The sequence below is a fragment of the Suricata suricatta genome, chromosome 5 (genome assembly GCF_006229205.1).
Source record: "Suricata suricatta isolate VVHF042 chromosome 5, meerkat_22Aug2017_6uvM2_HiC, whole genome shotgun sequence".
Classification (NCBI taxonomy): Eukaryota; Metazoa; Chordata; class Mammalia; order Carnivora; family Herpestidae; genus Suricata; species Suricata suricatta.
The window spans coordinates 109,784,189-109,799,257 of NC_043704.1; the positions used below are offsets into that span (position 1 = coordinate 109,784,189).

The 15,069-nt window shown below is 40.4% G+C and overlaps 1 protein-coding gene across 1 annotated transcript in view; it reads right to left on the reverse strand.

The window, feature by feature from the left end:
- MBNL1 (muscleblind like splicing regulator 1) overlaps window positions 1-12,932 on the reverse strand; it is a 177,487-nt gene extending 164,555 nt beyond the window's left edge. The window contains exon 1 of the mRNA XM_029940030.1: window positions 12,848-12,932. The gene's annotated coding sequence lies outside the window, so the exon portion shown is untranslated. The remainder of the gene's footprint in view (window positions 1-12,847) is intronic.
- Between the last annotated feature and the right edge of the window lie 2,137 nt (window positions 12,933-15,069).

The following is a 15,069-nucleotide window of genomic DNA, read 5'->3' on the forward strand; positions in this document are numbered from 1 at the left end:
CAATGCACAAATCTCACCGCGTTGGGTAAAAACCATATAAGATCACATATGTAAAAGAGTATGTGCCCACCAAGAAAGTGGCTCTTTTTGTAATTATTACGATTGCTAATGGTCTGGCCCTTTTGTGGGTTTGGTTGTTCGCTTTATTTCACTAAAAATGGACCTTTCTCTTTAAGCTATACACGGCAAAACAACAGAAACTATACTCTTAATTCTTCTTGAAATTTAAGTTAAAATCTTATTGTGAAGTTTTTTTATGCAGTGGGCTTTAAGTTAACGTTTATAATTAAAAATGAAGAGTGGTGAGCCCTAAAATAAAAATTCTGAGTCTCCTAACCCAGGCTGCAGATTAAATCCTGGAAACAAGGGATGAACACTTCACAGCTGAATGGGGTCGCACAAAATACGCACAGTTGCACTTTTACCATTCGAAAGTCTGGAAGCTCGCCTACAAAATACGGCTTTCTTTCCTGCACACAAAGAAAAAGCTGGAGAAAAAAGAGCATCGTGTGCATATCTAAAACCCTTTGTCATTAAAGTAAAATACAACACACCTCTCTCTCTCTTACAGATTTTTCCTTTCTGTTAACATAAAAGTCGCAGGCTCTGCAACCTGACTGTCAATACTGAGTGATTTAACCTCCTACTCGAGGAGTTAGCATGAAGAAGCCACACGTGAATTACGTGTCCCCATCTTTCTCCCAAAGTGCCAACATCAGAAATAAAGTCATCTTTTTCCGTCTCGTCCAGGATGACACTACATATGGGTCATGCTGATTTATCAAATGCTTAAGCAGAAAAATTAATGCTTCGAACGCTGAAACACATAATTAAAATACATTGTGAGTCAATTTTGTCTTTTCTCCAATACACAGAGCACGCGAAGAGTTAATGTGACTACTGGACAGTTTTAGGCAAATTCCACACTCTGCCCACAGGCAGCCTATTCTTGGCTCCTGTGCCCACTTTGTTTTGCCCGTACATTACTTGTGAATATTTCTATCACTACACTGGAAACTACTCCGAGAACAGGGCGTCTCTTCCTCACCTCTGCCCTGGAGAGAATAAAGAGGTAGATAGGTAGTACACGGACACTGCACGCAAGCACTATTTGCTAAATAAGAGGGTTTTCCTTTGAGGCCGAAAACAATGGTATGAGCCTTCCACTTTCCTTCTCTAGACATTATATAGTTTCATCTGGTCTGTGTCCTAAACAGCTTTAGGAAGAGAGGAATTTATTAGCCAAGTGACATGTCTCCAACAGAACCAGGCTTCAGTTAATAGTTTCTCTCTTAACATCATAAGCTATGCCACGTAGTGACTGAGCGCACAGGCTGCTAGGTGAACATGCTGGAACACAAAAGCATAAAATAACCGCATCAGGAAGATAAATGAATTTAGCATGCGCTCTGGAGTTACCCCTCTCATTTCTCAGTGAAAATTTTAGAGCATCACATTATTGGTGTGAAAGTAAATTATCTCCTGGAACTTCGCAAAGCTTCCTTGGAGAGCCTCCCAAAATGCAATATTGTAACAGGTCACACTACTGCAAGCCCTTTTCACATCCACTGAAGACAGAGGCCTAGTGTGTTTTGTTGTGTTTATAAATCTAAGAGAAAGATTATAAGCATTTGGCAAACTATATGCCAAAGTCAAAGTAAGATGACAAAAGTTTATTTGCCAGGATTTTAAGTTAAATTTACACCTTCCTGGGGCGCCTGGGTGGCTCAGTCGGTTAAACCTCCAACTTTGGCTCATGTCATGATCTCATGTTCCTGGGTTCGAGCCCTGCATCGGGCTCTGTGCTGACAGCTAGCTCAGAGCCTGGAGCCTGCTTCAGATTCTGTGTCTCGTCTCTCTATGAGCCTCCCCCTCTCATGCTCTGTCTCTCTCTGTATCAGAACTAAATAAAACATTTAAAAAATTAAAAATAAAATAAAAATAAAAACATTTACACCTTCCTGACTTGTATCAGTTGTGGAATGGGTAAAGATTTACAATTACTGCATCGTAACTATGCCACATCCATTCCCAACAGAATCATCCAGCGGTAACAACGAATGCTGATGTGAAATAAGAAAAGACCCAGGCTTCAATTCAGTTTGGCTGCTCACCAGCTGTGTGACTTCAGGCAAGTAGGCTAACTTCTCTGAGTCTCTGTTTCCTCACCTCTATCAAGAGAAGGATGGCTCCTGCCATGAAGGCCTGTTTAACATCATTACTGGGTGATTCTTTCCAAAAAGAATATAAGCGAGCAATGTCTCACAGAGAAGACACTCGAATATGGTAGCTAGCCTCCTTACTTCCCCCCATTTATACTGTTTCCTTCCAAACGCTGAACAGAGCAGCAAATTTCTCCCCCACAGAGCATGCATTGGCTACTAAATTCCACTAAGACTTCCTTCTTTGGATTTTCTTCTCTCCTTGAATTTCCTCCTTTGGTTCTCAACTGTATAGTACCAATACTCAACTGTACTATTCACTTTTCATGTCTTTCTCCCCAGCCCAATTACCGGCCAATGAAGAGAAACTAAGTAATTCTCCTTTGGATCCTCCCCTCCTGCCCTCCTATAATCCTTAAATTCTAAGAGATGCCCAAAGTATGTTTATTCATTGGTTTTTTAGCAGAATACAAAGGATGAATTGATTTCCCTATATTGTCTTATTGTTAACATAGTAAAATAACTTTTTAAGTGAAAAGACCTCAGCTCTTAGTAAACTCTGATCCATTACTGAGAAACAGACACAAATAATTTCTTCCAACACAATATTAATTGCTCCCAAAATTAATATTTACTTTTAAAATCCAGTCCTCAAAACTTTCTCTGAGTCATTTCCTACATGCAATTTTCAGAAATCATGGGCCCCCAGAAAGCATTATGCACAATTACATTTGAACGATGTTTGAAGGATAGACTTTTTCAATAGTCTCAATTCTTCTGGACATTTCAAATTATTTTTGGAAAGGTCATGCAGTACCTCAGACAGACTCTATGCCAGGGTCAAAGGTCTACTTGTAGTCCCTGTTGTTCACTTTTGCTATGCTCATCAGATCTCGTAAAGTCTTATGGATGGGGTATGTAAAACCAAATATGTTATCTGAATGCGCTAGGTTGACAATGCAGCTTTCCCTGAAATGTCTGAGCAATGAAATTTGAATAATGGCTCAAAATAATTTGGAGTAAATTTGTTGAGTTAAAATTAGCCCAATGAACACAGAAAGCAAAAAGGAATTTCTAATTTTAACACCATTGAATCTTAGTTACTTAAAAAAATGAACATTTTCTGAACATTATCTTAACAGTGCAACTGAACAGATTTTTATCTTATCTTTATAGCACAAGGCAAAAATCAGATAGAAAACCTAGTAATAGAAAAAGACACACTAAGCGTGGCTCTAACATCATACTAAGTAAGAGGCATAAAAACAAAAGCTGAAATAAAGCGCTGTTAACATTATTTTCTCTAGCTCTGTGTAAACATGCTATACTTAAAGACATAATCAGCATAATTTTTATTACTTTTCATGGGTATACCTATCTGAAGAAATAACAAGTGGTAAATAGCTATAAATAGAATCTTTTTCTTGAAAATTGTCCTGACTTCATGGGAATTTTTCTATGCATGTTAAATACAACATAATCTATCATTGCTCTGACATGTTCGGCTTAAACTATGCTAAGCCATTTACTTGTAAAAAAGCACGTAAGCACCTTAAGCAAAAAGGCCTGTGAGTATGCCTCTGAAGCTTTCTATTCTATTTGAAATACACCTATCCTCACAACACCAGGAAACTGTTACCTCAGTGCAACTGCTTATTTATTCCCATATGTACATCATTCTGTTTATAAGAGTGTTGATTATTAAGGCGCTTTATTTCCAGGAAAAAGAATATCACAGTTATACTGACACCTTCCCTAAAATAGCAAGGTCTGAGAAGCATAAATGTCACTCGCATTGCAAACTTATTTTATCCTGTGTCTGTGTGACACCTGCTTTATCACAGAGGCCAGGTTACACTGGTGTTCTTTAATGAGGGACCAGAACTGCCTGGCCAACACTGAAACACTTCCTAGCAAATAACAATATACCCCTAAAGATGAACTTATGCTTACTTCAGAATTAGCAATTTGGGATGCAGGATTTGGCGACCTTCTAGAGCACATCAGATCCTGTGCTTTATTTAAAAGAGAGAGACACAGAAATGATGTGTTTTAAGAATTTAACACACAGCTTCTACTTAAGTTATAGTTTCCGAAAAAACACAATTTCAAGTGTTATTCTCTTACTGAAATTTAGAATATAGTTCTTGATCCTAAAAGAGCTCACAAGCAGCAATATAATCAACAGAATTAACATTAAAGATTAAAATGTTTATGTAAAAATTTTTTGATGAGAAGCTTAAACAATTCTTCCTATATTTTAAGAATCATTTTTAATAGCTCCCACTGCCTTTCACATCCACATCTAGTCAGTTGCTACATCCTACAAACCTTATGCTGGTCACTTCTCCCCCAGCAAACATGTCTTCCTTGTCATTCCCTGTCATTTCCCTTAGTCCCTTTTCTCTTTCCTCAATATCTACTTCATTCTCTACGTGTCCTATCCTTCCTCTATAAACTGTCACTAAAATATCTGCCTGTAGGGTTACGCACCTAACCAAATGTCTTGCATTCCCAGTTGTGTATCAAACTTATACCACCTGCTCCTCAATGCCACCAAAGTGTAGCACCAGCCTCCTTTCTCATCTGATTCCTCCCTTCTTCCTACACTATGTGCTGCTCACCTCCTCCTAGGCCTTTTCTTTCCATCCTTTTACTTCTATTCACTCGTTCAGAGTCTCCCCAAATACTGTAACAAGCGTGATTCTGGTAGAGTATTCCAAATGTTTACGGTCTTGATCTCCTATATGCACCTAACACAAGTATTTGTTAAATCTGCTTTCGTTCTTTTACATACAAGCATGGGTTCTAGAACTGGGCCGCCCTGGTTCAACTCTTTGTTGTGCTACTTATTGGGTAAGTAACTTGAGACTACTAATTCGTCAGTGCCTCAGTTTCCCCATCTGAGAAGCTGAGATATGAACAGTACCTATCTCACAGGGTTGTTCTGAGGAATACATGAATTAATTCATAAACCTCACCCTGGCACATAGAAAGAAGTCCAAACTGTGAGTAATTGTCATGAGAGTTCTTATCCTCAGTACTATTCTTTATAGATCATTTCCAATTGGTTAAAAACACGGACATTTAAATAAAGACAAAAAACAAGCCTCATAATTCTGTAAAGGGCAAAAAGAGCTGTCTAGTCATGCCACTTAATCTTGAAGATAAAGGTCCTAAGGCTTACTTTACAGCCGCAGAAAAATGATTAAATGAGCTATTTTATAAAGAACTGTATAGCAAAGTAACTCTTATTAATTATTATGTATATGTTTAGAACTTCACAGATACAGAACTTAAGGACTAGAAAGAGTAAGTGGTTGTTCCCAGGCCACATACCTGGTCAGATCTGGTATTTAAAAAAAAGTCTATACATTGTGCAGCTTGTCTGTGCTACCCCCCACCTGCCCAACAAAGTCCCTGGCTCCTTTCAAGATACAGACAGAAATGCAATCAAGTACATACCGAACCAGTAATGATAATAGTAACTCTGATATCGCCTCCTACTTGTGCAGAGTTCCCCTTTTCTAAAGTTCTCCCCCAAGGAGGTCTATTTTTGTTCTTCTACTTGCACTGTAACAAACACTGGGGCTTTCAAAACAAACTTGGAGACCATTTATAGGAATTAATGTTATCTTTTCACATACTACTTTCTGAAACTAAAATTTAGGAAACAGAAATATGAATGAGGGGACCTCTGGCCTAGGAATGCTGAGCTGCCAGTCCAGCCAATGGTCCAGAGCTTTTTCTTTTTTTTTTTTTTCCTGTTTTTTATTTATTTTTGAGAGACAGAGAGAGAGACAGCGTGAGCAGGGGACAGTCAGAGAGAGAGGGAGACACAAAGCTCAGAGCTAGCTGAGCTAGCTGTCAGCAGAGAGCCCGACGCGGGGCTCAAACCCACGAACCGTGAGATCATGACCTGAGCCGAAGCCGGACACTTAACCGACTGAGCCACCCAGGCGCCCCCTGAGCTTTTTCAAACTTCTGCAGGGCAGCAGGCGTCTATGCCTTCCTTTCTTTAAACCTGTCACCTGTCTAGATGACCACCACCTCACCCCAGCCTATCTTTCTGCCTGGATAAGAGGTATCCATCCACATGGACTGTTAAAATATCCTTGTAAAGGTAATTCTTTTCTTGTAATCAAGAGAAGGGCAGAAACAAAATGTGAACGTCTCATTCCTACTATCATCAAGAATGCTGGCAACCCGATTGCTGGATACAGTATTACAAATTTCAGATACAATAAGCTCTGAATGGTCTTGTAAATTCTAATACTAAATCATCTAAATCAAGTTCAGAAAATGCCTTTAACGATGTTCTAAATATGAACTGCGTAATGCCTTATTCTGGCATTCTTGCTATTTAACATGCTTGTGATGTGTTGTGACTATTAAACTGTAAAGTCTCGGTTTATATTTCCTCCCACTCCCACTACACATATTATTGTTACTCTATTTTTTAGCATTTTCTGGAAGAGTCTATTCAGTCACAATCGCTGTAGACAGATGTTAGTATGCTGAGAACTTAAATACAGAAGGTATAAACAATGCTGCCACACTTCCCACAGACCATCTACGTAAACCATTTATTATTTTTCAAAACCCACAAAATTGTACTCCTAATTGGGACAACTCTACTTGTGTCTGAAACCATCAGTTAATACCTTCTGCTCTCATTTCCTCACTTTTATTCAGTGTCACATTCGACCGGATACTTAGGCTGTTTCTGATTAAAACCTCCTGATTAATATATATTTCTCTCATTCCTGTTCACGATGCATTATACATTTCTTTTCCAAAAAGGAAATCACTGCTTTTTCAATACATTTTAGTATTATTTCCACTTCTTAACTTTAATATGTAAATTTTTATCAAACGACCTCATTGTAAACAACATCACTGTCACTCTCCGTTGACTTTCAACCTCGTCTTTGGCAATTTCTCTCTAACCACTGTTCAAATTCATTGCCCACACTGGTCTCCTAACACATCTGTAACTATTTGGTGACTTCAAATGGTGATTATTTCATAGCATTCAACAGTAAAACTGATGGCAAAAGCTATCAATATTCTCATATAGGACGTTTGGAAATCTGTATACTCCTACTAGAGAAATGAACTAGAACACATACAAAAATCCTGTGTCAGAATATTAATGTATGAAAAATATGGAACTATCACTGAATACATATAACTAAAGCTGGCGTAAGAGAATAATATTTTTGAATGGTTGGAAAATAAAAAATAGCTTTTGTTTTCCATTATTTATGCATTAAGACTGTTCCCTTTATTACATGTGTTGGTCAGAGCCACATTAGGACTTATTTTTCCTTATCTGAAGTTCCAAACCATGTTACCAAGCCACTGTTTATGAAATCTCACTTTCTACTTACGGTTATTTTCAAAACTCTTACTTCTGCTACCAGACTGCCACTTCTTTAAACAAGGTATATTTTGGCTAAGTTTGGTAGATCTCACTGAGCCTAGCTTGCTATTTTAACCACAACACGTGTTCACTTAGAAATCAACATTACAAAATAAAATCTCTCAAATCCACAATGTACTGTTTGTTTCATATGATTAAACTTGTTCCCATGATCCTCGAATCTTGTTAGCTCTTTAAAACAAGTTCCTTCTTAGTTAATAGCGCGAAGCTGTTTTAAAAATGAAAATATACTATTAAATCTAAGTCTCTTTTAGAAATTCTTTGGAGGAAGAAGTATCAGCTAAAGAGGGACTGGAATGGAGTTGATATCTGCACTGACTTTAGATTATATGATATTTAGCACAATTCTTTTTAATACTTTAATGCTATTTAACATCCCGATTATCTGGATAAATTAGTATTGTCATGGGCACACCTAGCTTTCACACAGACACATAACAACTGTTATTCACCTCTTGGATATATAAAAGGTATACTCCTCAATTTCTTAAAGCAATGTCCATAGAGATGACAGTTTTTCTTTTGCAGCATACACACTACTGGAAGCATAACAGTTATTTCAGAAACATCTCCTTTTTAAAAGCGTCGATCTCAGTGGAAAAGGAATTCTTCACTCCACTACATTTCATCATGAGATTAATATATCCTGAACTGTTTTAACGAAGGATTATCACAGAAACCTGAAGACGACCTCAAAACCAGTTGGAGAAGTGTCAGACACATAATGCCTAGTCCATACATGCTTTAAAGATCCTTCATGTTTATGGATGTCACCGGCACATATATTAAGATGTCTCTTGGAAAACATAAATAATTATCTATAAAAGAGGTACTAGAGTCATTAAAACCTAATAATAATATATAAAAACCTGTAACCATGTATTTGCTAAGTGTCTTTTTTCCAGGATGTGGCTGTAATGTTGAGAATATATGTTTTTATAACATGAAAAACACTCCATAAAAATCAATTTCCCTATCTCAAATCTAAAAATATAAAATATGTCTAGAGACACTTAATGCCATATGTCAATAGCTCTTCTTGAATTCTCTGCTTTGCGATCAATAATTCTCCAACCATTAGTGAATATGCTCCATGACTCATCAGAAATTATGTACAAAGTTAATGGGGATCATTGTTCCCCCCACACTCCCTACACGCATCAACCCTAATGGCAGTTGTGCCTCATACAGTGGGAGGCAGATTCAAGATGGCAGCAAGCCAGGAGGAAGTCTTCTGAGGGTCTCTAAAACCTGCCCTGCCCCCGGAGGGAGAACTCACGACATCCATCCTGTCCTCTACCTTTGGCATCCTTCAAGGAAATAAAAGTAAGCATGCCTTATAGGGATAAAAAAGAAGAGCATTTTTTCAGCTTAACGCTCACTGTGTATGGCAAAATGGACTTCAGTTATGAAAATATCTGAGGGGAATGTTTCCAGAACCTATGCCATTGTGCTTTGTTTGCTAGTCAGATGCTTTCTCAAGAATGTGTTCAAATTATAAAGACAATGTCTTCGTGTATAGAAATTACTGAAAGCCCATATTACCACAGACACATATTTTTACCTTTCCTAACATTCAAAAACAAAGCCTTATACCCTACAAGTGAAAATCTCATTCCTGTGAATTCATTAATTAACATTTGGTCAGGAGTTTGTTTGGATTTACTTGATGTTTTTATTTTCTAAGGAAGGAAAGTCATAGGAAAGGAAAATACATATTAAGCATTTGAGGATAATTGCTATTTACCGAAAACTCTATTTTAAAATAAGTTTTAGTGACTCGTTTATGTTCGGTAACTTCAGGACAATGATAGCTATAGTGTCTCTAAAATGTTCCTAAGTAGCAATCATACTCTATTCTGGCCTTTGAGAGGTGTTAAGACTCATCCTCTAATTATAAGCCTTTTCTCTCTTATTACTACCTCACCATTAAATCTCTAAACTAAATGGTAGTTTTGAGGAAATAAAAATAGATGTTAGGTAGTGTGTTTTCTTAGATTTTGGTTACGATGGATAAGAAAGACAAGGTATTTCTGTGTATAATAAACTTCTTTAGCTTGTAAAAGCAAAAGTTGATTTTATTATTCTAACCAGCAAACTCCTGAGGCTTTCTCTCAAAAGACTCTATTTTAGAACAGCACTGTCCAATAGAAAAAGTAATACAAGCCACATTTGTTATTTTAGGTTTTCTAGTAGTCGCAGTTTAAAAATGTGAAGAAACAGGTGAAATTAATCAACTGAATATTCTACTGAAACCAATCTATCCAAACTATTATCACTGCAACATATAATTAATATTAAAAATATGAATCAGATGCTTTACATTCTTCCCTTCATACAAATTTTCCAAATCCAGAACAAATTTTACACTTAGAGCCAGTCTCAGTCCTAACTAGCCACATTTCCAATGCCTGAAAGCCACACGTGGCTAGTGGCTACTACCCTAGGCAGCAAGTCCAAATTTCCAAAAATATGAGGCTCTTGAGCCTAAAAGGCCATCACTTCAAAATCATCCTATGTAACATCCTCTGTAATCAGTATTGCTGCTAGGATTTTATATTAAGCCAAACATTTAAGTAAATACATTTTGCTTCCTTCCTCCACTCTCCTCACCCTCCCCATCTACTGCTCACGCTGATAACTTTCTCTTCATGGTATAGGAAACCCCAGTGACCTGTTCCCTTTAGCTTCTTCTAAGCAAGATCTGAGATGTTCTCGAACCTGTGTATCTTCAGTCACTGAACAGAAAGCCAGAGGTGCAGCAAAAGGCTATTCTCTCTGTTTCCAGAAACAGATATCAAGTACAGGTCTAATGAACCGGCGGCAATAAATGCCAAGGGCAACTCTTTGGCTTATGATAAAAATAGGAAATTTTATATAATGAAGTAACACACCCTGCTTCAATGAGAAATATGATTTTACTCTTCCCCTCCCCTCCCCCCATCCCAGTTGGGATATTCTGTTCTTGATCTGGAACAGAACCTAGTGCTTCATTTCATAGGAATTCTGTGCCCAGAGGAAGAACAGAATGCTGGAAACCGAATTTAATGAATTCAACTTGGAGTCTAAGTTTGCCTCAAATGTGGAAATGTAAACACAAGCAATAATATTTTAAACCATGAAACACTTTGGATTCTCCATTGGCATGGCTGCCGAGAGCACCACACTTCATGTGTATCTGCGCACAAATTTGTTCTTAGTTACATGAGGAAAAGAAAGTAAACTAGGCACATGTGAGCTTTTCTGAGTCTCTTCGTAATAATAAAACCTGATTATTATGTCTTAAGTGACACGGTAATTACAGACGGATGGATGAACAGATTTTCTGGTGCTGACCCAACCTGCTCCCACAAACACAAAAGGCAAACTTTTGTAGTCCTCAGTGAGGGAAACCCCCCATTAAACAAATAAAACTAAAAACTGGTCTACATTTTGAAAAAAAAAAAAAAGCCCTACCAACACAATAATCCAAAAGAATTTCACCTCCATACACTGCCAGTTTCCTTAAAAAAAAAAAAAAAAAAAAAAAGCTGTTTCTACCTATAGCTGTCACCGACTTTAAGAAAGCAAAGATACAAGTGTCAACAATGTGCTTTCTCTGGCTACAAAATAACTTTACTCAGTGTCTCTGTCTATAACTCTACATCTAAGACATTCTAAGTATTGAACTAAGTATCCTTAAAATGAATTTTACAGTCCTTGAACTTCCGTTTTAACCCGCCTCGGTGATAGTTTTTTTATCTCAACGGCAAGACAAGGAGAGTCACCAACGCTCTCAGGAACCCACACAGACAACATGGAGTGGGTCCCTTATGCGGGTATAGAATAGTTACCTGCTAAATACCCTCTGTGTATAAACAGACACTGTGTTCAAACCCGGGAGGGAGGAACACGGCGTCCACGGGTGTAGTATTTCAAAGCGCCTTGTAGAGGGCCTGCAAATCCAAAGGGCATTAATTATGACTTCTCTCTTGGTGTATTAATTTGTTTAAGAAATGCCTCGAGGACGGCAGCGTTTACCATCCATCTGCTATCGCTTGTGCCTGTGCTGGTGGGCGCACAAAGTAAAGACCATAGCAAATAACCTTTCTGGCAGCTTCTTAGTCCGTTTTAATCCCAGGGAAACACACTCCACGGAAATACACCAACAAATCGCGGCAGCAGCCGTGTACCTCCCGGCCAGGAAGAGACTTAAGAACACAATTACTCTTGTAGCAACACCCCAGTAGTTGTAAAGTGCTGTGAGAGGGGCAAACACAAGCTCCACCACATACCTGCTCGTGTTACAAGCTCTGGAATCAAAGTATTCTCACATGACACATTACTACCAATAACAGATTCCGGCTCCGTTTAAAAAAAAAAAGTGTGGGGGTTGGGGGGGGGGACTACATATTTGTCCTGCTTTTGTCTAAAAACCAGTACCCAAGTACTAACTACTTTTCATTCGTTTCAACCTTTCGTGAAAGCCAATTCAATCAACCAACTGCGGCTCCACCCAGAGAGCGTCTATACTTACTTTTCTTACAGTTTTTGAGTGACGCACTACAAAACGATGGAGGGGGGGGGGAGAAAAAGAGGAGCCCTCTCACGCAGGGCGTCTTCCGCCCTGTAAACTTGGCAAAAGGCAAACTGGACTGAAACACAGCACTCTCCATATAAGGAAGCCCAGCTAAACATGTCATGCGTAATTTATGGGTAGCAGGCAGAGAATTAACCTTTGCGTGCACATATTTGGCCCAGATGAAAACCGGGGCTGGATGGCAGCCCCCGGGGACAAGGGTGCGGGGTCTCTCGGGAGACACCGCGGCTCGCGTCTGATGGGCTCGCATCTTCTCCTGACGAAGGTCATTAAGTTGTAAGTACACTTCCACGCACCTGTTTCTTTCAGCGCCCCCCCCCCCGTGACTGCCCCCCTCCTCCGCCTCCTTTCTTGCTTGCTTGCTCTTTCTGTCTAGGCTGCCAAACTGGAAGCCGGCTGCGCTCTGACAGTGTCCGCAGAGCCCGGGGAAGGGCGGCTCGGAGCTGGGCTGCAGCTGCAACCTCCCGCTCCCCCTGCAGCTCGAGCTGGGGTGCGAGAGGGAAGCCCCCGCCGCCGCGGCGAGCCAGCCCCCGCCTCGGGGAGTCGCAGCCGGCCGGAGCCTCCTCTCACTTCCTCCTTCAGCCATGTACAGCCCCGAAAGAGTACGAACAATGCAGAGCAGCAGAGCAGCGCGAGGCAACTGTGAACACGGAAACTTACCTCTCACATTTTTTTTCAGAGGCAGCCCGACTGCCGACCGAGTGCCCAAGGCATTGTGGGAGTCCTGATTCCAAGAGGCCCGCGATTTAAAATTGAACTTGTCAGTTCCCGGTCACGGGAGCATTGTGAGCGCCACAACTCATTCAGCTGCAGTGGAAAGACTGTTGCATGTCGCTGTGCAGCCTCTTATCGCCGAGGTCTGGTTTCCGCCGCTGCTGCGCGGCCCCTCCCCCGCCAGCCCAGCCCCACCAGGAAGCCCGGGGCGGACTCGTCGAGCTCCCGGACGCACGCGGCGGCGAAAAAACGCTCTTCAACTTTCCGCCGCCCTCCCGCCCTTCCCCGGGCCGCCCTGGCGCCCCTCAGCCGAACAAAGTCTGCTAGGGGTGGTCGTTGCCGCTCGCGGGCCGACGCTCAGAGCAAAAGGAAACCGCAGCCGGCGCCGGCGAGGTGCATCCCCGCAGCCAACCGGTGGTATCTTCCATCTTACACGTTCAACATTATTGCAACCGAGCTATAGTGCAAACGGGACGCACCCCTACTACTTTCTGCTCCTTCCGACCAGCCGGGCGGACAAATAGGTTCTTTTTTTTTTTTTTTTTTTTTTTTAAGAGGCCGGTGGATAGGTCTTTTGTAAGGAAACTGGCAAGGTTAGGTTGAAGGTGAGAATCAGATAGGCATGAAACCGCGAGGATTCGATGGGGATGCCGCCTTAAAATGCACCATGCGGTGTTTGAACCTGGATGGCTCACAGGCGGGAAAAACATCTGCAAGACTGCCAGCGTGTATCTGCCTCAAGTCACCGGGTGTCCGCAGTTTTGCAGTTTTTTAGTAAAACTGATTGTCACACAAGCACAAAAACTCCTATTCCAGCTTCCTGTCTAGCTTGTAAATAATATTTGGAATGTGACACCCCCTTCGTCCCAACTCTGCATTACATGATTTATAGAAAGCACAACAGACCCTTCTTTAAAAATAAAATATTTTCTGAAATACTGGAATATTCCAAGGCAAATAAGTCATATTATTGTTGGAGCAAAAGAAACCACAGCCCCAAATCATAATTCATTGGGTGTTGCAAGATGTAACTTGGCTTTCCTTTGAATGGAAAGAATTTTGGGCTAATGTGATAATGTTTTGGAGGGGGGGCGAAATTTCCATTGGATTTAAGGAATTTTGATAACTTGTTCAATAAGGAATCTAATTTAAAACATTGGTTCCATGTTTTGGACACAATTTGGAATGAAATGGTAGGTACGGTGAGGTGTTCTTCCTACAACTTTATTAAGTTGTGTTAAAGAGGAATGGACTGGTTTAAGGAGGAAAAGGAAAGCCATCATGAAAGGTGCTAAAGTTCAGAAATAAGTCCAGAGGCACTGGTAACAGACTTGAGTTCTGACCCATGGCTAGATCCACGAAACACTGAGTTAATATTGTGCACTGCTCCCTTCCATAGTAAATTAATTAATTAATTAAATAGCTCTACTTACCAGTGTTAATCATTAAAAAGTACCCAAGTGCACACGCAGTGAAGCAGATCAAGAGGACACTAACACTTTCTCAGAGCCCAGGAATGGGCATTTTCTATCTACCAATTAGTAGCTTTGAGGACTTCCTTCTGATTCAGCATTCACTTCAACAACTACATCGAATGCCTCCTGTGCCAGAGATATAAGAATGGATAACACAGTCCCTACCCTCAAGGATGATATTTTTACTAGGAAAGAGACAAATAAACCAATTAACTCTGCCTGAGGGATAAATGCTAAAATGGTATAGGCCAGCCCAGGAGGCCTGAGGAGGTTTTGGGAAGGCTTCCTGGAAGAGTTATTTTGAACAGATGCCTTGAAAGGTATATAGGAATTAGCGAGATGGAAAGGGAGTTGAGGCTGGTCAAGTGAAGGAAAGAGCATGGCTGATACAATGGACCTACCAGCCTTCCTGTTAGAGACGAGGGAAAGATAGGCTTAGGGAAGTGGCAGGAGATGGGCTAAAAGCAGGTCTGTGTTAATCCCAAGAGTCTCAACTTTACTCTGAAAACCATGACGAACTGAAAGAGATTACACAGCAAGGGAATAGGTAGGTAGAGTTTGGATTTGGATTTGAGAAAGATCTTGTGGCAGCAGCTTGAGGGTGAATGGGAGCGTGGGGTGGCGGCCCATAGAAGAAGGGTGAATGGGTGTGGACAGACTGGAAAAATGACTCACGCAGGGAGTGAGGAAGGG